Source organism: Heteronotia binoei, unplaced genomic scaffold, assembly GCF_032191835.1.
Source record: "Heteronotia binoei isolate CCM8104 ecotype False Entrance Well unplaced genomic scaffold, APGP_CSIRO_Hbin_v1 ptg002070l, whole genome shotgun sequence".
Classification (NCBI taxonomy): domain Eukaryota; kingdom Metazoa; phylum Chordata; class Lepidosauria; order Squamata; family Gekkonidae; genus Heteronotia; species Heteronotia binoei.
The window spans coordinates 23386-47975 of NW_026800522.1; the positions used below are offsets into that span (position 1 = coordinate 23386).

The window sequence follows — 24590 nt, forward strand, 5'->3', positions numbered from 1 at the left end:
GGACAAGGTAGATTTGTTCTGCGGCGAAAGGAGGAAATCAGCAAAATTTGCTTTGCTTTCTGCCAACAAAAGAGTTTTTCTCTCCGCTGCCAAGATCCCTTTGGATCCATCCCCCTCTTTTGTGTCGACTGTAGCCATGAAATTAAAAGACGTTTGCTCCTTGGGAGGACAGCTATGGCAGTATAATAAAAAGTAAAGACATCACCCTGCCAATAAGTCAGAATAGTCAAAGCGATGGTATTCCCAGTAGTAATGTATGGCTATGAGAGTTGGACCATAAGGAAGGCTGAGCGCAGAAGAATAGATGCTTTTGAGCTGTGGTGCTGGAGAAGACTCCTGAGAGTCCCTTGGACTGCAAGAAGATCCAATCAATCAGTCCTAAGGGAAATCAAGACTGTTCCCTGGAAGGTCAGGTGCTGAAGTTGCATCTCAAATACTTTGGCCACCAAATGAGAAGGGAGCACTCCCTGGAGAAGACCCTGATGCTGGGAAAGACAGAAGGCAAAAGAAGGGGACAGCAAAAGATGAGATGGCTGGACAGTGTTACTGATGTAACTAACATGAATTTGAGCAGACTTCGGAGGATGGCAGAAGACAGGAGGGCCTGGCGTGATTTGGTCCATGGGGGTCATAAAGAGTCAGACTCGACTGTGCGACTGAACAACAAAAATACAGTTGCACTGATTAAATTGGTTTGCAAACTTATTTATTGTAAATAGGCTCCTGTACTGCTTCATGTATCATGTTACTATAGAAAGGAAAGGTCCCCTGTGCAAGCACCAGTCGTTTCCGACTCTGGGGTGACGTTGCTTTCACGTTTTCACGGCAGACTTTTTACGGGGTGATTTGCCATTGCCTTCCCCAGTCTTTTACACTTTCCCCCCAGCAAGCTGGGTACTCCTTTTACCAATCTCAGAAGGATGGAAGGATGAGTCAACCTTGGGCCGGCTACCTCTATCCAGCTTCCGCTGGAATCAAACTCAAGTCGTGAGCAGAGAATTCAGACCACAGTACTGCAGTACGGCTGCTTTACCACTCTGCGCCACGGGGCCGCTCATTTCTTTCTGGGGGTTCCAGACTTCTAAACTCCCAATGCTTTGTTTTCTGAATGTCCCATTTTTTCAGCGGTCCTCACTCACTATCTGTGCTTTGCCTTGAGTCATTCTGAGAAAGGCAGACTATTAGTAACATAAATAAGCAAGGCATGCTATGCTGTATTATGTTTGTAGTAATTCTTTTGGTTTTCTACCTTTCTCTTCCCACTGTGCCCCCCAAATCCAATTGATTCTATTTAGGTCTGTGCTAGATTCCATGTTTTCAAGAGAGCTGCCAAATAACTATGTACAGATGAAACTCTCTGACTGGGGCAGTGATACTCTGTATTCTTGGTGTTTGGTGCAGAAAGGGCTTCTAGTATCCTGGCCCCACTGGTGGACCTCCTGATGGCACCTGGTCTTTTGGCCACTGTGTGACACAGAGCGTTGGACTGGATGGGCCATTGGCCTGATCCAACATGGCTTCTCTTATGTTCTTATGTGACACAGAGTGTTGGACCGGATGGGCCATTGGCCTGATCCAGCATGGCTTCTCTTATGTGACACAGAGTGTTGGATCGGATGGGCCATTGGCCTGATCCAGCATGGCTTCTCTTCTGTTCTTATGTGACACAGAGTGGACTGGATGGGCCATTGGCCTGGTCCAACATGGCTTCTCTTATGTTCTTATGTGACACAGAGTGTTGGACTGGATGGGCCACTGGTCTGATCCAACATGGCTTCTCTTCTGTTCTTATGCAGATTAGGCCATGTTTGACTATTAAGGAGAAGATAAATTTATCAGACTCTAGCATAAAGAAGCCAGGCATTCAGGACTTCAGTTTCAAAAACACAATCCCATGGTGTGCGGCAATGTTCAAGAGAACTGACATACTGGAAAGAGATATGGAACATAATTGCCCTTCAGGACAAATTTATAAACATTTTTCTTCAAATACAAAAGGTAAGGTAGCGCTATTTGCAGTGTTGGTTGATACATTACAAGTAATAAAGGACAGTAATTGTTTATGGCTCGGTTACCAGCTGACAGTAGACACAAAGGAAGCAAAATCCTAATTGCTTTAGTGGCAGATGTAGAGTTTTTTTGAACTTCTCATATACGGAGTATTCCTTTCTTCCCTTAGCATTAAGCATGGCACAAATGCACTCCTAAGGTCTCATTTTAAGACCCAAAGCACAGCTTTGAAGATGTTAATGGCACAGAAGTGCTACAACACCACATTTCAAGATTGTCCCTGTGACATTAACGTTTGTGAAAAGAGATTTTAAGAAGGTTTACATACCTTTGTCCAAATTCAGACTCATTTTTTTATGTGACAGGCTCATCCACACCGATATAAAACGGGGTTTCTGACTAACGTTCAATGGTTAAATTGAACCAAAATAAAGGATTTTAAAATATTCAGTTTAACGCAAGCTTTGAGTATTTGCTGAAACATTCTACATTGAAATAGAAGGGACTCAAGTGCGTGACTCTAGCCTCATTGTGTTCAGCACATTTTTTTAAATTCATGAATCTGGCATTTGGTCTAAAAGTAGAAAAATAATTCTCTCTTAAAAGTATTGAAACAATCTTCTAATCTATCTTTCCCCAACTTGAGCAAATGGGACACAAATCTGGTGGGAAAAAGAACACAAACTGAACAAAAGATAATAATCAACTAAGTTCAGAATGCTTAAGTCAGATCAATTTCAGAAGTTTTCATATATTTTGGTAGGATTTAAAATGTTTTTAACGTTCACTGCTTATGTTCAAAGCCTGTAGATTGCACGGACCCAATTACTTCTTGGTTTTAACAAACTTCTGTGCTTCCTTCAAGAGGGCGTCAACATCTTCATTATCTTTGTCCTCAAAATCTGGCTCCCAGTCTGAATCTTCATCCGTGGGCTCACACTCTTCTTCCTCTTCATCATCTATGAAGCTGTCATCCAGATCGTACTCATTGGGTCCGCCATCGTTATCACTGTCGTCCTCCAAGACGCTTCTTCCTGTAGGGTGATTTTATCTGATAGGTTAAACCCTTGCATTGAATAATATAAAACATTGGCGATATCAGATAATTGTACAAATTGAGTCACAACCAGTGTTCCCTCGAGGCTGAGTTAGTGTGAGCTAAGTGTCCAGCTCACACATTTTTGTTTCAGTTCAGGAAAAATGGTCCTGGAGCAAGCTAATTTATGGAGTAGCTCACAACTTCAATGCCAGTAGCTCGCAAAGAATAATTTTTGCTCACAAGACTCCACAGCTTAGAGGGAACATTGGTCACAACCATCCCAATTTCCCTTCATAAAAACTTGAATCTCTGAACGCAATTATCTGTTATTTCAGCTGGCTTTGCTATACCTGCTGAACTCTGACAGGCTTCGGTGTAAATAGCAACGGAAACAAATTGCACTGAATCACAATGCAAACAATATATTCTTATCAAAATAATACAGTATCACAACACAGTGTCAAAATTCAATGGGAAAAGTCTGACTCCCCATCTATCCAGGTTTGGGCATCCAAATCATGGGGATATTTTATTTTAGATAAACTCGTTAGTTCTCAACTTTAACATTCTTTGTCGAGGTCTAACGCCTCTCTCCTTCGTAGACGAGAACCCTTTTTACGGTGGAATCTAGGTTCTTCTGCCATAACCTCTACTCCAGGAGTGGGGAACCTCCATGCCGAGGGCCGTATACAGCCCTCGAGGTCACTTGGTGTGGCCCTCGGGGATTGCTGGGTCGAACTGAGCCATGTGGCAGCCTCCCTGGGGCACAGCTGGCCGGCCAGAATTGCTGCAGGGCCTGGAAAAGTTACTGTCACAGTTCAGTTTGCACTTGATTATCCCAGCCTAATATGCTAATGAGTGTGTAACCTCATATATATTAATATTAGCAAATGTGGTCTAATATGCTAATGAATTCCTACTGGGCTTTTTCTACAAGGCATTTGCCTAGGGTGGCGGGCCGGGTATGTACGTGTGTGCGCGCCTTCTTAGGCTCTCCCCACATGACTTCAAATAGAAAAACAATTATTTCCATTAATTTTGCTGGCCTGAATCATTCACTCTCCGTGGAGCACTGTTTTTAAGTTGATAATTTTTCATGGCCCGCAAATGATGTCATAAATATCCAAATTTGGCAGAAAAAAAGGTTCCTTACTCATGCTCTACTCTCCCACAAGAGGAATACCTCACTTTACTAGCTATTCATTGACTGATTTCTTTGGATCGCTACTCCTACTTTCTTCTCTTCCTGATTATTTAACTTTGTTTTCTATTGATATACATTATTCGGTATGTGCAGTATGTGTTTGGTTAATATTTTGTACCTCCTTTCCTTTAGCAGCGATGTGATTTTGGCTTATATCCAGCCATGCTGTTTTATGTTTTATTGCTCACTATCGTACTTCATGTGGCGTTCGTATTTTTCAATGTTGAACTTTAATGCTATTGTACCTGGTAGCTAGTTCTTCAATAAAATTGATTGAATTTTTTTTAAAAATCATGTAAAAATCACAATTACAATAGCCAAACATCCAGGACTCTGTGTCAACGTCTCTTTAAATATCTCTTTAAATTCCTGTGCTGCAGAGCAATTTCACTGTAAGCAATTGTAACTTCAATAAAAATGGTTCAAGTCCACCTCCTGTTCTAGAGGTATGCACTGCAAAGTTTTTTCACAGAAATCCAAACTTCGGAGAGAAAGAGAACTTGTCCTTTCCGGAACTTCAAGACAGTTGGCTATTGGAATTGTGACTTCTACACGAATGTTGACACTATATTGCGATAATGTATTATTTTGATGAGCCCCATGTTGCAGAGTGGTAAAGCTGCAGTACTGCAGTCCTAAGTTCTGCTCACAACCTGAGTTTGATCCCGGCGGAAGCTGGCTTCAGATAGCCAGATCGAGGTTGACTCAGCTTTCAATCCTCCCGAGGTCGGTAAAATGAGTATCCAGCTTGCAGGGGGGAAAGTGTAGATGACTGGGGAAGGCAATGGCAAACCACCCAGTAAAAAGTCTGCCGTGTAAACGTCGTGATGCGACGACACTCCAGAGTTGGAAACGACCGGTGCTTGCACAGGGGACTACCTTTTTTTACCTTCATTATTTTGATAATCTAAGTTTACCCTTTTTTTGCAAAGTACTTTTCGGGAGATGTATTTACTGCTCTCAGGATCATGCTTCTATGGCTGGGCAAAACTCTGCAATATTAATCAAATATCCCCACAGTATAAACCAGGACCAATGCTGCTTAGCTTCTGAGAAATGACAAGGTCAGGCTAGCTTGGTCCATCCAGCGCAGGGTGTAAACCTCACCACAGGGATATTAATCATGTCTAATTTAGAAGCAAACAATGCACTCTTTTGCTTAGAACAGGGGTAGCCAAACTTGCTTAATGCAAGAGCCACATAGAATATGCATCAGATGTTTGAGAGTCGTAAGAAAGGAAGGAAGGAAGGGAAGGGAGGAAGGAAGGAAAATAGATGGAGGGAAGGGAGGAAGGAGAGATGGAAAGAAAGCAACTTTAATTTTAAATGCATTCTCTAAGCCACCAGCTGGCTCGGCTTGGCGAAGCAATTTAAAGAGAGAAATGACTTCTTCAAGCTGGCCGTCGGGGGCCGAAGGGACTTCGAGAGCCACACAATACATGCGAAAGAGCCACATGTGGCTCCCCAGCCAGTTTGGCCACCCCTGGCTTGGAAGAACCAAGTACTGCTTCCCATCCAAGTACTAACCAGAGCCAGCCCTGCTCAGCTTCCGAGATCTGGCAAGATCAAGCTAGCCTCCCTTATCACAAGATGCTCATACCAAGGATTCTGAAATGAAACTGTAGAATGTCTGCCATGATCCTGGGCCTACTGAGGCCTGCAGGCCTCAGTGAAGCCTGCCTAGGAGTTACTGGGAAAAGCCTACATTTCCCAGGATCCCCTCTGTGCCTCTGATTGCGCGGCCAGGTTTTGAAGAGAAACTGGCCCAGAGAGGGGTGGGGCCTGGGAGAACATAAAAGGGCCAAGCCCAAGCAAGGTGTGTTCTTTTCCTGGAGGGCTGAGCTGGAGGCAGGCTGTAGCCTAGAGAACTTGCAGTAGGGGAAAGGTCCCTTACCCAAGGTGGTAAAGGGTTTGTTTAGCAGAGTAGGGACCGTACAGTTAAACACATCAGGGCTTTTGTTTCTTTGCACCAACCTTTACTGTTTTCATATTCCCTTTAGCACTAAATCTTTGTCACCCACTTATTATTTGACCGCTAAATAAACTGTTGTTGTTATACTCCTTGGGTCCTCATATCTCCTTGGTCACAATTAGGAGGTATCAATTAATAAGGAGGATACCGAGGTAGTTGGGTGCTCTGGGCCCTCCATCCAAACCCTTACCAGAGTGGTGGCAGCCAGTAGAAGGCCCTGCTAGGCACGGCTGTGTGACAACGTCCTTTTGTCAAGTTCACAAGAACAGCCTTTTCAGCAGAACCGCACAGAGCCTTTTATCTAGGGGAGATTAGCTTCCCAAGCATCTTTGGAACACAGAGCCTTGAGCGCTCACAGTGGACAAGAACCGAACCGAGAATTCCCAGCTTTGCAGCTCTTAGTCATTTCCCTGGCATTAGAAAAGGTAACAGAAGCAGCTGGTGAACTTTACGGTAATAAACTTAATGACTTCATGGACTAATGAGCCAAATTTCTTCCAGCTAGTGATGTTCTCTCTCTCTCGTCTTAAGTGGCTGCGCTTAGATTTATAAGGAAGTGTGGACTCGGCTTCCCTGCCTACCGCAGCGGTGCTATGAAGCCTGAAACATAAAGGTTAACGGAGCCCTGTCCGTCGGGGAAAGGAAGAATGGAGATCAGCAGAATGGTGTGAAACATAACTCGGCAGTCCTAACCACTAGCAAGCATTGGCTCTGCAATGCGACTACTGGAACTGGTGGACACCCAAGCAGCAAACATTAATGCTGGGATGTTGAACTCATTTGTTATGAGGGCCAGATCCGATATAAAGAAGACCTTGTCGGGCTGGGCCACGTGTGTCATAAAATGTATGGCCAGGTAGCGGAGATAGAAACTTTATAAAGGACAATTAAAAATTCCCCTGATTTCCAGCTGGTACCTTTCCACCTGTAATTCAAATCCATCATTGTTAGTCTGATCCACTGTTGACTACAGGAACAGCTCCTGCCCTCCTCTAAGGGAAAACCTTTGAACCAGGAATGGAAATCAAACCGAGAATCTTTTTTACGAGGCAGAGCAGAAAGTGTGGAGGAGGAACAAGCAAGCGAACCTCACGAAAGAAAAGCGGGCAGAGTTTGCCCCGCAAACAGCCCTATCTTAATATAGTAGCCGGCAGAGTGCAAGAATTTCAGCCAGAGATTTCAATGGGAGAAATCATAGAGGTGGGAGGGACCTTTAGGGTCATCTAGTCCAACCCCCTGCACAATGCAGGAAACTCACAAACACCTCCCCCTAAATTCACAGGATCAGCATTGCTGTCAGATGGCCATCTAGCCTCTGTTTGAAAACCTCCAAGGAAGGAGAGCCCACCACCTCCCGAGGAAGCCTGTTCCACTGAGGAACCGCTCTTAACAATCATAGAATCCTAGAGTTGGAAGGGACCTCCAGGGTCACCTAGTCCAACCCCCTGCACAATGCAGGAAACTCACGAACACCTCCCCCTAAATTTATAGGATCTTCTTTGCTGTCAGATGGTCATCTAATTTTAATTTTAAATGAGCGCTGCCTGTCAATCTAAAACTAACGGAGCTTTTATAACACTTGATTTTGTGAACCTTATTAAGAAGGAAAGTGTTATGAGTGGGGAACTGCCTAGTGATGAGAATTCATAGCTGTCCTTCAAGGACACACTTATTACGGTGATTGAAATTCAAAGGATATCGCAGTTCAAGCTAACGTGGAAGATGGATATTGCAACATGCTCACAGAGGAGAAAGCTTCTTTGTATCTCATTAAGGTTCCCATTAAGGGGACGCTTCATGGCATGAATAACACCACAGGGTTGGATCCCGCCAGGTTTTCCACTAGCATAAGAGGGAGGTGGGGCCCCTCTGGACCCCCTCCCCAAAAAGTTATCCCAGGGACCAAGGAAGAAGATGATGAAGAAAATGAAGATGATGAAGATGACAATATTGGATTTATACCCCGCCCCTCACTCTGAATCTCCTTCACCTGCCTCCCCCACAATAGACACCCTGTGCAGTGGGTGGGGCTGAGAGCTCTCACAGAAGCTGCCTTTTCAAGTACAACCTTTGCCAAAGCTATGGCTGACCCAAGGCCATTCCAGCAGCTGCAAGTGGAGGAGTGAGGAATCGAACCCGGTTCTCCCAGATAAAAGCCCGTGCATTGGGTGGACAAAGAAGCACACTGGACAGAGAATCATTGAGGAGACCACCCCTCCCCCCTTAAATGACAACACCAAAGCTGGTAGGATCCAACCCATAATTTCTTCTTTTGCAATACTTTGTATAAGTACCTGATCTTGAAAGTATTGTTCTTGCCTGTTCATATATAAGCAAACATCCATTCAACAGAAGCTCGAAGAGTGATTCTGGGCTAGCCACACATTCTCAGGAGGAGAGAATGACTTAAGTCGCTTTCAGTCCCCACTTGGGAATAAGGAGGGGTATAAATGAATTAAATAGATAAATAAAGGGCCCTGTTTCCTTGCAGAATATTCACGATGCTTAGAATGACCAAAATTATAACAAAAAAAGAGAAAAAAAACATGCATACATCAAAAGGTCCACTGATCCAGCCACGGTAGCCAGCCCAACAGTGGGTGGGATTGCACTGCTAGTCTAAGGACATCTTCCTGGGAGAAAGTAGGCCTGAACTGGATTCTGAGTAGACCTGCATGGGACTGCTCTCCAAATCTCCAAAAGTTAGTCCAACCTCTTCTTTTAAAAAGAGAGATCTAAACTAAGTTGTTACCATAAACCACGGCATAGAGTTTCATGTACGGAAGATGCAGCCATAAGTATTATTTCCTGTTTAGCACCCACAGCCAGCTGCTGATCAATTTCCTGGAGTGTTCCCAAATTCAAGTACAACTTGAGAAAATGAGACCTCTATCTCCTCTTTTTTACAGCAGTCACTCGGGGTGGAATTCTAGCAGGAGCTCCTTTGCATATTAGGCCACAGCCCCGTGATGTAGGCAGTCCTCCAAGAGCTTACAAAACAGACCCTGGTAAGCTCTTGGAGGATTGGCTACATCAGGGGTGTGTGGCCTAATGTGCAAAGGAGCACCTGCTAGAATTCCACTCCTGCAGTCACCTATAAAAATTCATGTTTTCTAAACAAGGCTAAAGTGTTTTCAATCTCTTCTCTAAGATCAGAACTGCCAAGTAGGATCCAGCAGCATGTGAGAAACTGGGATTAAAAAAAAAAACCCAACATGCATCACTGCACACACAACACTAACTCCTATGTGCGGTTTCTCTTGCCGGGTTGCCAGCCTCCAGATGGTTATAACCAAATCCAAGAAACCACAGTGGCAAGAATATGAATACCGCCTCTCCCCCCCCCAAAAAAAACCCCATGATGTAGCAGTAACAATAAACAGTATACTCAACAGTGCTTTCCGTCTCTGGTTTTAATGTGAAATTGACAAGAAATTAACAAATACTACAATAATTGCAAGAACCACAAGACAACTGCCCCCAAATTTTGTAGAACTATTTCAAGAATCTGTCCACACACAATAGTCACCCAATCGCTGATTGCAGCATCAGCTATCTTTTGCATACAGGTGAATAACATCAGCTTGCTTCAATCCCCATCTTCTTCGGGCCGCTTGTAATTAATATGTTACCACTGCTTAAAACAATACTCATGCAATTCAAAGGTCGTCCTGTCAATAACGCCAGCAGTAAAGTGTCTCGTTTCACTGTCCACTTTATCCAAACTTTCCAATGAACAGGTGATAAATTCCGAACGGGAACATTTGCCACATGGTTTCCATCCACAAGGTTACAGATTTTCATCCTGATTTGTAAACATTGGATAAAGCAGACAGCGAAACGAGACAATGTTACCGGTTCTGCTCATTAGCTGTGTGACGGAACCGGCCAATTCTGCCTTCAGACCCGGTCCCGTCAACTCCCTATTGAGTCGCCAACTCCTGGAGGGAGCTATTTCTCCTCCGGCCACTTGGGCTTGCTGCCACCACCTGCTCAGTCTAGGGGTTCAGATTGAGAGGAACAGGACTCCCAATCCCCCTCTCCAGCTCAGAGGCCAGGCCTCAAGGTCCTCTGCCACCCTGTACTTGGGTATCACAGAGACCACTTCTTCGGGGAACCCCTGGAGGATTGGCACCTTATCCAACTGCATGCCTTCCCCCTTCCCCGGGGCCCCCCTTCATAAAGCAGCGTGGTCTAAGCGGTCGGGATCTATGTGGTACAGAGTTTGACTGCAGCATTCAAAACAGTAAAAATATTTAATTAAAAGAGAAAAAGAAAAGAAGAATAAAACAAAAACAGTTGCATGTGAAAGGTTAACACAGCACAGCACCCGCACAGCAAACAGCATGACAAAGAAAAGGTGGTTATAAACGCATCGTATTGTCCCTGGTCTAAACTTGCCCTGCCTTGAAGATGACTTACTTGGTCTGACTACCTGGGGGCCTTTTCCTCTTGAATAGGCCCCTTGCACAGACAGGAGCCCCCATGCTCACAACCTCCTCCTTGAGCGCCAGTTGAGGACTGCCTGTTCCCCTCTAATTCAAATAAGGAGAAACAAAAGAACTTCCTGCCTCTCTAGGAGGCTTTCCTCCAAGAGTCGATGGTTTAACTCTGGAAGGGAGGGGGGGAGTAAAGGGAAGACTAGGCCAAAGCCTGCTTAGCAGTTTCATGTTCCCTCCCAACTAAGATGGCGTTTTTCCACAAGCTGCTATCTGGAACTATCCGGAATTATCTTTGAGACTGTGTTATTATTCAGTACTTCGATAAAATGAACAGTGAAATGAGTCACTGTTTACCGGTTCTGCTCATAAACTGCTATCTGGAATCAAGATTAATTATCTTTGAGACTGTGTTATTATCCAGTACTTCGATAAAGTGGACAGCGAAACGAGACACAGTTTACCAGTTCTGCTCATAAATTGCTATCCAGAACCAAGATGAATGATATTTGAGACCATGTTATTATCCAGTAGTTCGATAAAGTGGACCGTGAAACGAGACACTGTTTACCAGTTCTGCTCATAAACTGCTATCTGGAACCAAGATTAATTATCTTTGAGACTGCGTTATTATCCAGTACTTCGATAAAGCAGAAAGCGAAATGAGACACTGTTTACCAGTTCTGCTCATAAGCTGCTATCTGGAACCAAGATGAATTATCTTTGAGACTGTGTTATTATCCAGTACTTTGATAAAGTGGACTATGAAACGAGACACTGTTTACCGGTTCTGCTCAAAAGCTGCTATCTGGAATCAAGATTAATTATCTTTGAGACTGTGTTATTATCCAGTACTTCGATAAAGCAGAAAGCAAAACGAGACACTGTTTACCAGTTCTGCTCATAAGGTGCTATCTGGAACCAAGATGAATGATCTTTGAGATAGTTATTATCCAGTACTTCGATAAAGTGGACAGTGAAATGAGACACTGTTTACTGGTTCTGCTTATAAACTGCTATCTGGAACCAAGATGAATTATCTTTAAGACTGCGTTATTATCAAGTACAGTACTTAGAACAGAATATTTCCCAACTGCACTAGGTAGCTGGGACTGAGTCCACATATTTACCTGTTTTGTTTGCTATTACCTGCTGTATGCGCTTGGAAACCTGTTCCTTGTTGTATTGATGCATATTAGTTGAAGTTTTGCTCACAGATATTTTTGAAATAGTTACATGAAATCTTTGAATTTTTGAAAATACAGATTTTTTTGAATTAGTGGACTCTGTAAGGAATCATATTAAAGAACAGAATCTCTATATTTTGTTTGGTGTAAGGCTGTGCTGGTACAGAGCTTGCTGGCTTCCCCCGCACCCCCTTAACTTCCAGGTGGTGGCTGGAGATCTCCTGGGATTACAACAGATCTCCAGACAGCATAGATCAGTTCCCCTGGAGAAAATAGCCACTTTGGATGTTGGACTCTATGATTGTGCAGGGTGTTGGACTGGATGACCCTGGAGGTCCCTTCCAACTCTATGATTCTACGTCACATCACACGGAGGTCCCTCCCCTTCCCATACCCCACCTTCCTTAGACTCCACCCCCAAATTCTCCAGGTATTTTCTGGCACTGGCAACCTTTGGTGAGACGCTTTGCCAAAACCGTTTGGAAAGTCTATTGGATCACAGCTGCCTAAGTGATTTATCAACATGCTAAAAAAAAAAAACCTCCTAGAAGGTTGGCAAGGCAACTTTTCTTCACAGACGTCAAAGATTTGTCCTCAGCAAAGTTCATTTTCAGCGTGCAACAATTCTTACTTTCTGCCAATTTATCTGGGACAAGCTGACGGGTCTATATTTCCCAGGGTCTTTTGGAGAATGTGTTGGAAGAAATTAGTTCATAAAGTCACCGTAAGTTACAAGCGTTAACACATGCACACACTACCCAAAAAGTGAGAGGTTAGTTTGTGGACTTGTTTATTGTTCAGAGTATTGTTCAGAGTAAGCTTAACATACAGAGGCCTCCATAAGTCCTTTTAGAAACAAAGTCCAGCTTGCTTACACTAAGCACACAAACAAGAATTTTAAAAAGGTAAAAGGTAAAGGTAGTCCCCTTTGCAAGCATCGACTCATTACCGACCCACGGGATGACTTCACATCATGGTGTTTTATTGGCAGACTTTTTACAGGGTGGTTTGCCATTGCCTTTTCCCTGTCCTCTACATTCTTACTTTCTGCCAATTTATCTGGGACAAGCTGACGGGTCTATATTTCCCAGGGTCTTTTGGAGAATGTGTTGGAATGGGTGGGGCCTTATATGCAAAGGAGCTCCTGCTAGAATCCCACCCCTGCTTATTTTACTGACCTCGGAAGGATGGAAGGCTGAGCCTTGGGCTGGCTACCTGAACCCAGCTTCTGCCGGGATCGAACTCAGGTTGTGAGCAGAGCAGAGCTTGGGCTGCAGTACTGCAGCTGACCACTCTGCGCCACGGGGCTCCCTACAAACAAGAATTTACAGAATGCAGTTTTATTTTCTCTTTTTGGAAACATGGAGCACCCTTACCTTTTTTGGTAGGCTTTGGTCTCCTCTGCCTTCTTTCGGGTTCTAAAGGAACAAGCCAAGAAAAAGATACTATCACGGCAACAATTAAATAGGAATTATGAAAAAAAAATCTTCCCTCCTCAATTGGTGTCCAAGATTCAAGGGTCTGAGATGACTGGATACATAAGAACATATGAGAAGCCATGCTGGTTCAGGCCAATGGCCCAGCAAGTCCAACACTCTGTGTCACACAGTGGCCAAAACCCAAGGGCCATCAGGAGGTCCATTGGTGGGGCTAGGACACCAGAAGCCCTCCCACTGTTGCCCCCCAGCACTAAGAATACAGAGCATCACTGCTCCAAACAGTGTTCTGTCTATATCTTGGGACTAACAGCCACCAAGAGCATAAGAGAAGCCATATTGGATCAGTCCAACAGTCTGTGTCGCACAGAGGCCAAAACTCAAGATTCCATCAGGAGGTCCATCAGTAGGGCCAGAACTCCCACAGCTGCCTCCCAAGAACCCAGGTCAGGGTATACAAACCATAACTCCTCTAACTCCAAGGCTGTAGTTAAAAACCTTCAACCTACCATCGCTCCTATTGATTCCCAAACCATGCTGCAGTCTTTACCTGGGGGTGCCGTGTGCTTATACTCTTTCTTGTGCTGCGGATTCTTCCTGCAAAGAAAAAGTAGGGGAAAGAGTTACGACCTGGCTTCTTCTAGCCTTCTTCATCACTTAAAAATGTTTTCTGGATAGCGAAAATAATTACAATAACGACGGAAAGTTGAGGAAGTTTAAGCAGAGGGATCGAACCATTTATTCCACTGCTTCTTCCATGTACTTCTCTGCAGGGGTCATTTTGGAGAAAAATAGGTGGTGGAGCTTATTAGCATAACTCATTAGCATATGCCGCCGCCCCCCACAGCCAAAAGCAACCCGATGCAAGAAAGGAGAGCCCCAGGCAAGCGAGGCCTGCTTGGGCTGGCTAGAGATCCATGTGTGGGTCAAAAGGACAGCAAGCCATCTGCTGCCCAAAATCACGTAAGAAGTGGAGAAAGGGTGGTGTGGGCTTCTCCAGAGGTTCATGAGAGTTGCTGGGGGTGTGGCAAAGCCCCTGGCGGCTGGCTGGCTGCCTGCTCTCCTAATCCAGGGATTGTTATGCAACTGCACCTACTACTCAATGGACAAGGTAGGTGGGGAGGAGGAGGGGGAACCCTCAGAAAGGTTCAGGAGCTGTGCTCCTGTGAGCTCCTGCCGAATTCAAGGCCTGCTTCTCTTAGCTTTCCAAGAGAAAAGGAAACTTCTGGCTTAGAAAGGAAGCAAAATGTAACAGGTTTAAAAATCAAGCTAGAACTATGTTTCCTCACTTTAGTATGGGGGAAGGATTTGTGTTTGGCCATCAGTTCCTTATACTGGCTTGTTCTTTCCTGCATTTGCGTTGTCCTGAAACACATACCATTTATCAAAATGAGGAAAGAATCACAATCTGCAAAACAAGTAGGTTTAGCTTGGAGAAACGCCGACTGCGGGGTGACATGATAGAGGTTTACAAGATTATGCATGGGATGGAGAAAGTCCTTTTCTCCCTTTCTCACAATACAAGAACTCGTGGGCATTCGATGAAATTGCTGAAAAGTCAGGTTAAAACGAATAAAAGGAAGTCCTTCTTCACCCAAAGGGTGATTAGTATGTGGAATTCACTGCCACAGGAGGTGGTGGCGGCTACAAGCATAGCCAGCTTCAAGAGGGGATTGGATAAAAATATGGAGCAGGGGTCCATCAGTGGCTATTAGCCACAGTATGTATGTATGTATGCATGTACATATATATATATATAATGTTTTGGCCCCTGTGTGACACAGAGTGTTGGACTGCATGGGCCATTGGCCTGATCCAACATGGCTTCTCTTATGTTCTTATGTTCAATAGCAAATAAATCACCTACAAAGAGAAAACAAGAATACTGAAATGGATTCTCAGAAGCTTTCAATGTAAGCCAAGATACCATTGATCTGGTTACAGCAGGGGTGGGGAACCTCCGTCCCGAGGGCCGTATGCCTCCCTGGGGTCTGGCTGGCTGGCCAGAATTGCTGCAGGGCCTGGAAAAGTTACTGCCACAGTTCAGTTTGCACTTGATTATCCCAGATGGTGTGGCCTAATATGCTAATGAGTGTGTGACCTAATATGCTAATATCAGGGGATATGGTCTAATATGCTACTGAGTTCCTGATGGGCTTTTTCTACAAAAAAGCCCTCGGCCTATGCATTTGCCTAGGGCGGCAGGCGGGGTATGTGTGCGTGTGCCGGGTTAGGCTCTCCCTACATGACTTCAAAGAGCAAAACAATTATTTGCATTAATTTTGCTGGCCTGAATCGTTCTCCGTTTGGCGGAGCACTGTTTTTTAAGTTGATAGTTTTTTATGGACCGTGAATGATGTTATAAATATCCATATGGCCCTTGGCAGAAAAAAAGGTTCCCCACCCCTGGGTTATAGGCAAGGCTGAAACTTTTTACTAAGGTACTGTGTACCTCCATGGGGAAAAGAAAAAAGAAAAACAGTGCAACACCTACAATGAGCTACAGTCTCCTTGTGAGCCATGTTGGGCTGGATCCTGCCTAGCATTTCTACTGATGGAAGGGGACTTTTGCCCCTTCTCCCCTTTCTTGCTGCAGGCCTCCAACACCAACTCCCCCTAAATGTTGCTCCTGAGGAACCAATTAAATGAAAAATGTGGGAGAGGCAAAAGAGGATGGTTATCGCTTGGTCCAATTGCATGAAGCCTGGTCCGGTTGTCTGGATTCATGAATTCGGGTTATGGGTGTGCGCTCGGTATATACTGAGCCTAGTAAATATTTATACAGCTGAATACAAATCACGAGATTTGTATTCGGCTACTGAAAGAGCTGCACCCGAATAAAAGCTGATGTTATTCAGCTTTTACTTGGGCACAGCAAGAAGGCTGAGTTGACTTGGCAGCATGACTCTGCGAATCAACTCAGCAAGCATTTAAATTTTAAATCCCTGCTGGGTTGACTCTAGAATGACCCCTGCAACCTCCATTAAATCCCCTGTACCCTTTTCCTTGTGGATCACTTCCTTCCCCTGAGTCAAACCATGATTTGTTGGGCTGCTGAGTATCCAAAATGTGCTCCTGGGAACCTTAAAATCCAGCGGTCCACTTCCCAAGCCCACCTTCATTGTCCCCACAACCAAGCCCCCCCACCCTTTCACCTTCTTCCCTCTGCAAAAGCACTTTCCCTAGGGTGCTGGAGACCCTGTTCTTCCACTGCTCACACCTCCTGGCCTTCCTCTACCACCACCAAGGGTCAGCAAGCTGGTATGACCCCCGCAACCTCCATCAAATCCCTTGTACTCTTTTCCTTGTGAATGGCTTCCTTTCCATGGGTCACACCCAGGGCTGGTGCATGGGAGTAGGCAAAGTAGGCAGTCGCCTAGGGTGCCACCTGACCTAGGGGGCACCACTGGGCGCCCCCTCCCCTCCCCAACAGATGACTCTGGCTTCAGACCACTGTCACCTTGTCCTCTCCCATCACCAAGCTGCCCTCAACAAAGCCAAGTCACCTCCTCTCCCCGATGTGCGTCTTGGCCTCTCACCTCATCCTGTTCCACCACACTCCTTCCTGGCATGGTCGGAAAGCACTTATTCTCACAATTTTTAAATACTTATCACTTAAAAAAAAAATAATAATAAAAATAAAATTAAGAACCAGTAAATTCAAAATATGAAAAGTTTCCAGTTTGGCACTCTTCATTTTCCCTATATTTTTTAATAATGGGGGGCGCTAGTGGGTGATTCACCTAGGGCGCCAGAAAGCCTAGCACTGGCCCTGGTCAAACCACACGTTAAAAGGGTGCTGCAGTCCCAACTGAGCATCCAAACGTTGCCACTGGGCACCTTTTCTTAACATCCAGGGGTCCGCTTTCCAACCCCCCCTTTGCTGTTGTCATGAGCAAGCCCCCCCTTTCTTCTCCCCCTGCGAAAGTACCTTCCCTGGGTGCTAGCCGCAGAGTACTCACCTCGTACATCCCACTACTTACAAATCGGGGATTTAAAGTTTAAACGCTTGCTGAGTCGACTTGCAAAATGTTGCCCCCGCAGTGGCATGATTCGTTGACTCAGCAAGCATTTGAACTTTCAATCCCTTCTCCATTATACCCTATCGGCAGGGCTTTTTTTTCTAGTAGGAGCTCCTCTGCATATTAGGCCACACACCCCTGATGTAGCCAATCCTCTTGGAGCTTACAGTAGGCCCTGTACGAAGATCCCTGTAAGCTCTTGGAGGATTGGCTACAGGGGTGGAATTTTAGCAGGAGCTCCTTTGCATCTTAGGCCACGTCCCCTGATGTAGCCAATCCTCCTTGAGCTAACAGTAGGCCCTGTACGAAGAGTCCTGTAAGCTCTTGGAGGATTGGCTACAGGGGTGGAATTTTAGCAGGAGCTCCTTTGCATCTTAGGCCACGCCTCCCTGATGTAGCCAATCCTCCTGGAGCTTACAGTAGGCCCTGTACGAAGAGCCCTGTAAGCTCTTGGAGGATTGGCTACAGGAGTGGAATTTTAGCAGGAGCTCCTTTGCATATTAGGCCACGCCCCCCCCCGATGAAGCCAATCCTCCTGGAGCTTACGGTAGCCCTGTACGAAGAGCCCTGTAAGCTCTTGGAGGATTGGCTACATCAGGGGGCGTGGCCTACTCTGCAGAGGAGCTCCTGTTAGAAAAAGAGCCCTGCGCTATCAGGATGATCCATGGGGAAACTGGGGAGAGTGCATAAAGCTTCTGTGCTTTCAAGTCCAATGATTTTGTTTTCCATTGAACTCAATCACTGGAAGGAGGAGGGTACAGCAAGTGCAGGGGGCGGTGGCTTGTGATCGCAGCAGCTCTCCGCTTGTGTCTGCTCTACATACGGCAAAGGCCGCTGGCTTGCAGAAACTGTCGACATCCACCTTTACAAGAGTCTTGTGCAGCGATTCAGGTGGCCCTGGTAGGAGGCAAGAAGGGCCCCACACAGTCATCAGCCTATCAGCACTTTTCCCAGTAGCCTTAATGGCCACTCCGCTCCGTACAGCATCTCCCCTGTGGGAAACAAGCTGCAACGTTATTTCTGGATGACTAGTTGTTCAAGGTACAAAAGTCATCATCTTTTGTGGCACTTGATCACCTGCGGGGGTGGGCTAAGCGGGGCACATATGCCTTGAGGCTGATCCAGAAGCTCCAGCTGGTGCAGAATGCGGCAGCATGATTGCTGTCTGAAAAGCCCGTACGGGCGAGCAGTCGGCCGATGCTGCGCAGTTCGCACTGGCTACCAATTGAGTACCGGATCGGCTTTAAGGTTTTAGTAGTGACATTCAAAGCCTTGCACGGCCTGGGACCGGCATACCTGCGGGACCGTCTCTCCCCACATGAGCCCCGGAGGTTGTTATGGTCGACCAGTCAACATCTTCTGACCATTCCTGGTTCAAAGGACGTCCGGCTTGCCTCGACCAGGGCGTTTTCAGCCCTGGCCCCAACTTGGTGGAATCAGCTCGCGGTGGAGGTTCAGGACCTCCCGGATCTGTTGCCATTCCGGAGGGCCTGTAAGACGGAGCTGTTCCATCGGGCCTATGGCTGAGGCAGACGGGTGTCCTACCATTTAAACGCCTCCCCACCCCCGCACCAACTGCACTGTACTGATTCTTTGAAACCAATGTAGCTGGGATTTGAACACTTAGGTTGGGACAAGAAAGCCGAATCAATCTGTTAAATACCATCTCTGCCGCCTAATGTGAGTTGTGACTTTATTGTCTTAATTTTAAACTGTTTAAACTGTTTTAAATGGATTTGATTGTTTTATTGTGTTGGAAGCCGCCCTGAGCCCACTATGGGAAAGGGCGCCCTATAAATCTACGAAAATAAAATATGTAGGGCTGCCAAGTTTCCGGTCCGGGCAGGGGTTCCCCCGCCTGGGAGGTTCCCAACCCACTGGCCCACATTGGGCTGGCGGGGGGGGGGACCTCCCCCTACATCACTGGTGCGATGACATCACCCAGAAGTGATGTCATAGCGTCGGCGACGTAGCACAGCGTTCACTCAAGGCGTTTCCGGGAAAACTCTATGGTTTTCCTGGACGCTCTAGCCATTTGGGAGGGAAAACTCTTTGGTACAATAGGTATCATAGAGTTTTTCCCTCCCAAATGGCTAGAGCTTTCGGGAAAACCACAGAGTTCCCCCGGAAACACCTAGAGCGGCCACGTGCGACGTCACCGAGTGATGATGTCATTGCGTCACGTGCACGCAAAAAGTCCCCTGCTGCGGAACGCAGGGGACTTGACAACCCTACACATATGGTACAAGAAGAAACTTACATGGCACTGCGGTATCGCAAGCCGCAGTTACAAAGTGAGAGACGGCTAGAATGCAACATGCCCATCTCCCCTACCCTGACTGTCAGAGAGCAAACATTTCATGAATGACTGAATCTCTGACCATTTTTATGCTAATGCAATTTCAGATCCTCCGCTGCTTTTAGATAGCATCTTCTAACGGCGCCTTTGTCTTCCTACGTCTCAAGTCTCAGCTTGATTGTTCCGCCCTCTCCATCGGTAGGTCGTTTAAGCTCCACAATCTCAGGGCAAAGCAGAGCCTATTAAATCACACCCCACAATGGGGTCTAATGGCGGCAATTAACAAATCAGCAAATTGAAAGGCAGCCGCTCAAAGCGGGTTTGTCGGGCCCAATGAGCTTCCTCTGTAATAAACTGTTCAACATGGAAATTAGCAGCCGACTATGGTGCTATATAATTTGGACTGTTGCATGCTGGGCTCTTAGTACAGGGCCTACTGCAGGGGTGTCAAACATGCGGCCCAGGGGCCAAATCAGGCCCCTGAGCAACTGGGTGTCATCTGCTTCCTTCTCCCTCTCTCTTGCTTCCTTCTGCATAACAGCTTGCTTTGCAAGGCTTGCTCAATTGCTCAGGAGCTACAGAGCAAAACCTCTATTTTCTCCATTGGTTGAGGCTCCTCCCCCTCCTGGTCCCCTGTGGAGGAAGGGAAAGAGACAGAGCTTCCTTTGCCCAGTTCCCAGGATCCCATGGAAGAAATACAAAGAAATAACCTTTAAGGTCAACAATTGCTAATGTTTTAAGTTTATATAGAGAGAGAGTTTGACACCTCTGGCCGTCTGTAAGCTCCAGGAGGATTGGCTACATCAGGGGTGTGTGGCCCAGGGATGGAATTCTAGCAGAAGCTCCTTTGCATATTAGGCCATGCCCCCCTGATGCAGCCAATCCTCCCGGAGCTTACAGTAGGCCCTGTAAGCTCTGGGAGGATTGGCTACATCAGGGGTGTGTGGCCCAGGGATGGAATTCTAGCAGAAGCTCCTTTGCATATTAGGCCACGCCCCCCTGATGCAGCCAATCCTCCTGGAGCTTACAGTAGGCCCTGGAATAAGCGCCCTCTAAGCTCTTGGAAGATTGGCTGCATCAGGGGTGTGTGGCCCAGGGATGGAATTCTAGCAGAAGCTCCTTTGCATATTAGGCCACGCCCCCCTGATGCAGCCAATCCTCCCGGAGCTTACAGTAGGCCCTGTAAGAAGAGCCCTGTAAGCTCCATGAGGATTGGCTGCATCAGGGGTGTGTGGCCCAGGGATAGAATTCTAGCAGAAGCTCCTTTGCATATTAGGCCACGCCCCCCTGATGCAGCCAATCCTCCTGGAGTTTACAGTAGGCCCTGTACTAAGAGCCCTGTAAGCTCCAGGAGAATTGGCTGCATCAGGGGTGTGTGGCCCAGGGATGGAATTCTAGCAGAAGCTCCTTTGCATATTAGGTCACACACCCCTGCTGTAGCCAATCCTCCTGGAGCTTACAGTAGGCCCCTTAAGAAGAGCCCTGTAAGCTCCACGAGGATTGGCTGCATCAGGGGTGTGTGGCCTAGAGCGGGGAAAGAGAGCGTAAGAACCAAGGTAGCTACTGGAAAGAGGAACAGAATTAAAAAGGCCTGCGCAGGGTTCCCTCTTAATTTCACAGCTCTTGTAGGAGCTATATTTACTAACCTTGGTGTCAAGGCAAAGAGAGATGCATAATGATGCAAACAGTAGTCTGTGATTTATATGGTACATGTGTGTTTCTTTCTCCCACTAGTGCCCAAAAATAATTTCCTAATCTTTCCCTATGCTGGTCTTATGGGAACTGTTATTGCCAGTTTTTATTTTCTTAAAAGCCTCCTTCGAACTTGGCCATGTTTTAAAGTGCATACGTACGTATCTTATCTTTCTGTGCAAAGGAAGCATTAAGAGTTTTAATAAAGACAGGTGTGTAATATTTGTTCATATCCTGTGGCTCTCAAACAACTGGTGTTTATTTTATATGGTTGTTATGTTACGCAAGTTTGGCCACCCCTGTGCTAGAGCAAAGAGTGATACTGTTAGAAACACATAGATTGGTGTCTGAAAGAAGAAAAGTTTAAACCCACTAAAAACGCAGTTAAAAAGTTGGTTGTGGGCTCTGTACAAATATAAAACATAATGTGGTATGAATTCTGGAACTGCAGTTCTGCAAATGCAGTGCCTCACTGTGTTTAAACATCCTGTCTGCAAGGGGTCTATATGTCTACTTACAGTTCATGAATTACAACCTGGATGTGAACGCACCCGGAACACCAGTTGAACACATCCAATGTTATGCATCAGGCTAACGCACCAAGAGCTTTGTGGCGCAGAGTGGTAAAGCTGCAGTACTGCAGTCCTAAACTCTGCTCACGACCCGAGTTCGATCCCGCCAGAAGCTGGGTTCAGGTAGCCTGCTCAAGGTTGACTCAGCCTTCCATCCTTCTGAGGTCGGACAAACAAGTACCCCAGCTGGCGGGGGGTGGGGGGAGAGTGTAGATGACTGGGGAAGGCAAGGGCAAATGATCCCATGAAAAGGTCTGCCGTGAAAACGATGTGATGCGATGTCATCCCAGAGTCAGAAACGAGTGGTGCTTGCACAGGGGACGACCTTGACCTTTTTTTTTTTTTAGTATCTCTTACCTGTAACAAGCAGTTCCATAGGGGCATTCAGGCCGCTGATCATCATCGGCTGCAGTTACAACTTCGGGGTCGTGATAATCACCGTCACCAGGATGAGAGAACTCCTGGAAGTGTACAGGGTTCTTCCTGTGAAATTGGGAAGAATATTAATCGTATAAACTTGTAATGTATACTCAGCATATGCCTGGGGCTGGGAAATGCTATGCAAGGAACTCAACAAAGCATGCATGTGAGAGCCAGTCTGGTGTAGTGGTTAAGTGCGTGGACTCTTATCTGGGAGAACCGGGTTTGATTCCCCACTCCTCCACTTGCACCTGCTGGAATGGCCTTGGGTCAGCCATAGCTGTCACAGGAGTTGTCCTTGAAAGGGCAGCTTCTGTCAGAGTTCTCTCAGCCCCACCTACCTCACAGGGTGTCTGTCTCCTGAGAGCCAGTTTGGTGCAGTGGTTAAGTGCGTGGACAACCGGGTTTGATTCCCCACTTCTCCATATGCACCTGCTGGAATAGCCTTGGGTCAGCCATAGCTCTGGCAGAGGTTGTCCTTGAAAGGGCAGCTGCTGTGAGAGCTCGCTCAGCCCCACCCACCTCACAGGGTGTCTGTTGTGGGGGGAGAAGATATAGGAGACTGTGAGCCGCTCTGAGTCTCTGATTCAGAGAGAAGGGCGAGGTATCTTCTTCTTCTAAGGGACGGGAAGGCTGACAGACTGTTGACAACCATCAAAGATCCTTGGATTGGGTTTCTGACCTGGATAGCCCAAGCTAGCTGGATCTCACCAGATCTCGGAAGCTAAGCAGCGTCAACCCTGGGAGACCGACGAAGAAATACCAGGGTCATGACCAATACTCCCTTCTAAGCTGCGGAGTCTTGTGAGCAAAAATCCTGCTTTGTGAGCAACTGGCATTAAAGTTGCGAGTGAGCGATCTGCCTACTGCATCAATGAGTGTGCTCTGGGGCCATCCTTTCCTGAGCTAAGGCAAAAGCGTGCGAGCCGGGGGCTAAAAAACTGTGAGCTAGCTCACACTAAGTCAGCTCAGAAGGAACATTCGTCATGACAGAGGTCACCACAAGTCAGCTGTGACTGATTGTCAGAACTGATTGTTAGCCGCCCCGAGTCTGCTTGCGGAGAGGGTGGGATAGAAATTTAAAGTAATAAATAAATAGGTAAATAATAAATAACAGCAAAAAAAAAGAAGAGGGAATTAACTTGTTGATTTTCATCTTTTGGCCAACAGCCAGTATTCTTTACGCAATATACTGGAAGGAAACAATGGATGAATTACTAAATAAGATTTTAGATACAGCAGGATTAGACACATTAACGGCTTTAACAAACGGGAAATCTAGGCAAGAAGCTTCTGAGAAACGGAATAAAGCTATGCGATTGGTTACAATTGAATTGAATGAAAAATATAAGTAAATGTATTGATTTAGGTGAATATATTAATTGTTGCAATGCTAGGATTGAATGAGTGAATATACACGAGGTAATAGCGAAAACTCATAGATTAAGCTAACCTTGTAATCAATTACCTCTAAATGTGTATATATAGATTAAGTATCTCCATACGATATATGGTTAATTTGTTGATTTGTCTATTTGCCATGTTTGTATGTTAATAACGAATAAACTCAAAATATTATTTCAACAAAATAGAGACAGTTGACAGGTAATGAGATCTATACACAGCGTTCCAAACAGAGATTTATAGAAGCAGTTATCATACATTATGATTATCATACCTTATGATAACTGGGTTTTTTTTTTTTAACAAGCCCATTCCTAATAATTCCAAACCTTGACAAGCATTCAAAGAAGTGCGTTTGGTCCATGACCAAAGGATCTCTAGGATAGTTTATATTGATCGATATACTGCTGGGCAAATTTCTTTGTGAAACTGTAAGCTTTAAAGTACACGATGTCCACCACTCGGTCTCTTTTACTGGTAAGGCTTCTGGTAAGGAATTCGGCCTGAGTGACATTGTGTATTCCATGCAAAGTTCACCCAAGCATCTCCAAGGACCACCAACAATTTTCAGAAACTCCACTAGCTCTTATCTAGCTGTTCAGGGCTACGGAGTCACCAGCCGCACAAAAGCACTCAAAGTTTATTAAAAACAGTCCTAAGACCAGCATACAAAATAACATAAGATAATACAGTACAAGAACATGGCATTAGACAGTTACAGCCATAATTCCTAAAATTCCGGACCGAACTAATCCTTCACTAATAACTCAACTTACAGTACGATCTACGCTTTTTAATTACCAGATAACAATACCTAGCAACCTTGCGTGAGACGGATTCGTAATTGTCAGCCAGTAAAAACTTCATCGCTTGTTCCTCGGCATATTTACAATA

The 24590-nt window shown here is 45.7% G+C and overlaps 1 long non-coding RNA gene across 1 annotated transcript; it reads right to left on the reverse strand.

Annotated features, from left to right (window-relative positions):
* Positions 1 to 1951: 1951 nt before the first annotated feature.
* Positions 1952 to 22359, reverse strand: LOC132565928 (uncharacterized). Its single transcript, XR_009555034.1, has 4 exons — positions 22230 to 22359; positions 13838 to 13884; positions 13228 to 13269; positions 1952 to 3044 (listed from the first exon to the last, which is right to left on the reverse strand). It is a non-coding gene; the product is annotated as an uncharacterized LOC132565928 (long non-coding RNA).
* Between the last annotated feature and the right edge of the window lie 2231 nt (positions 22360 to 24590).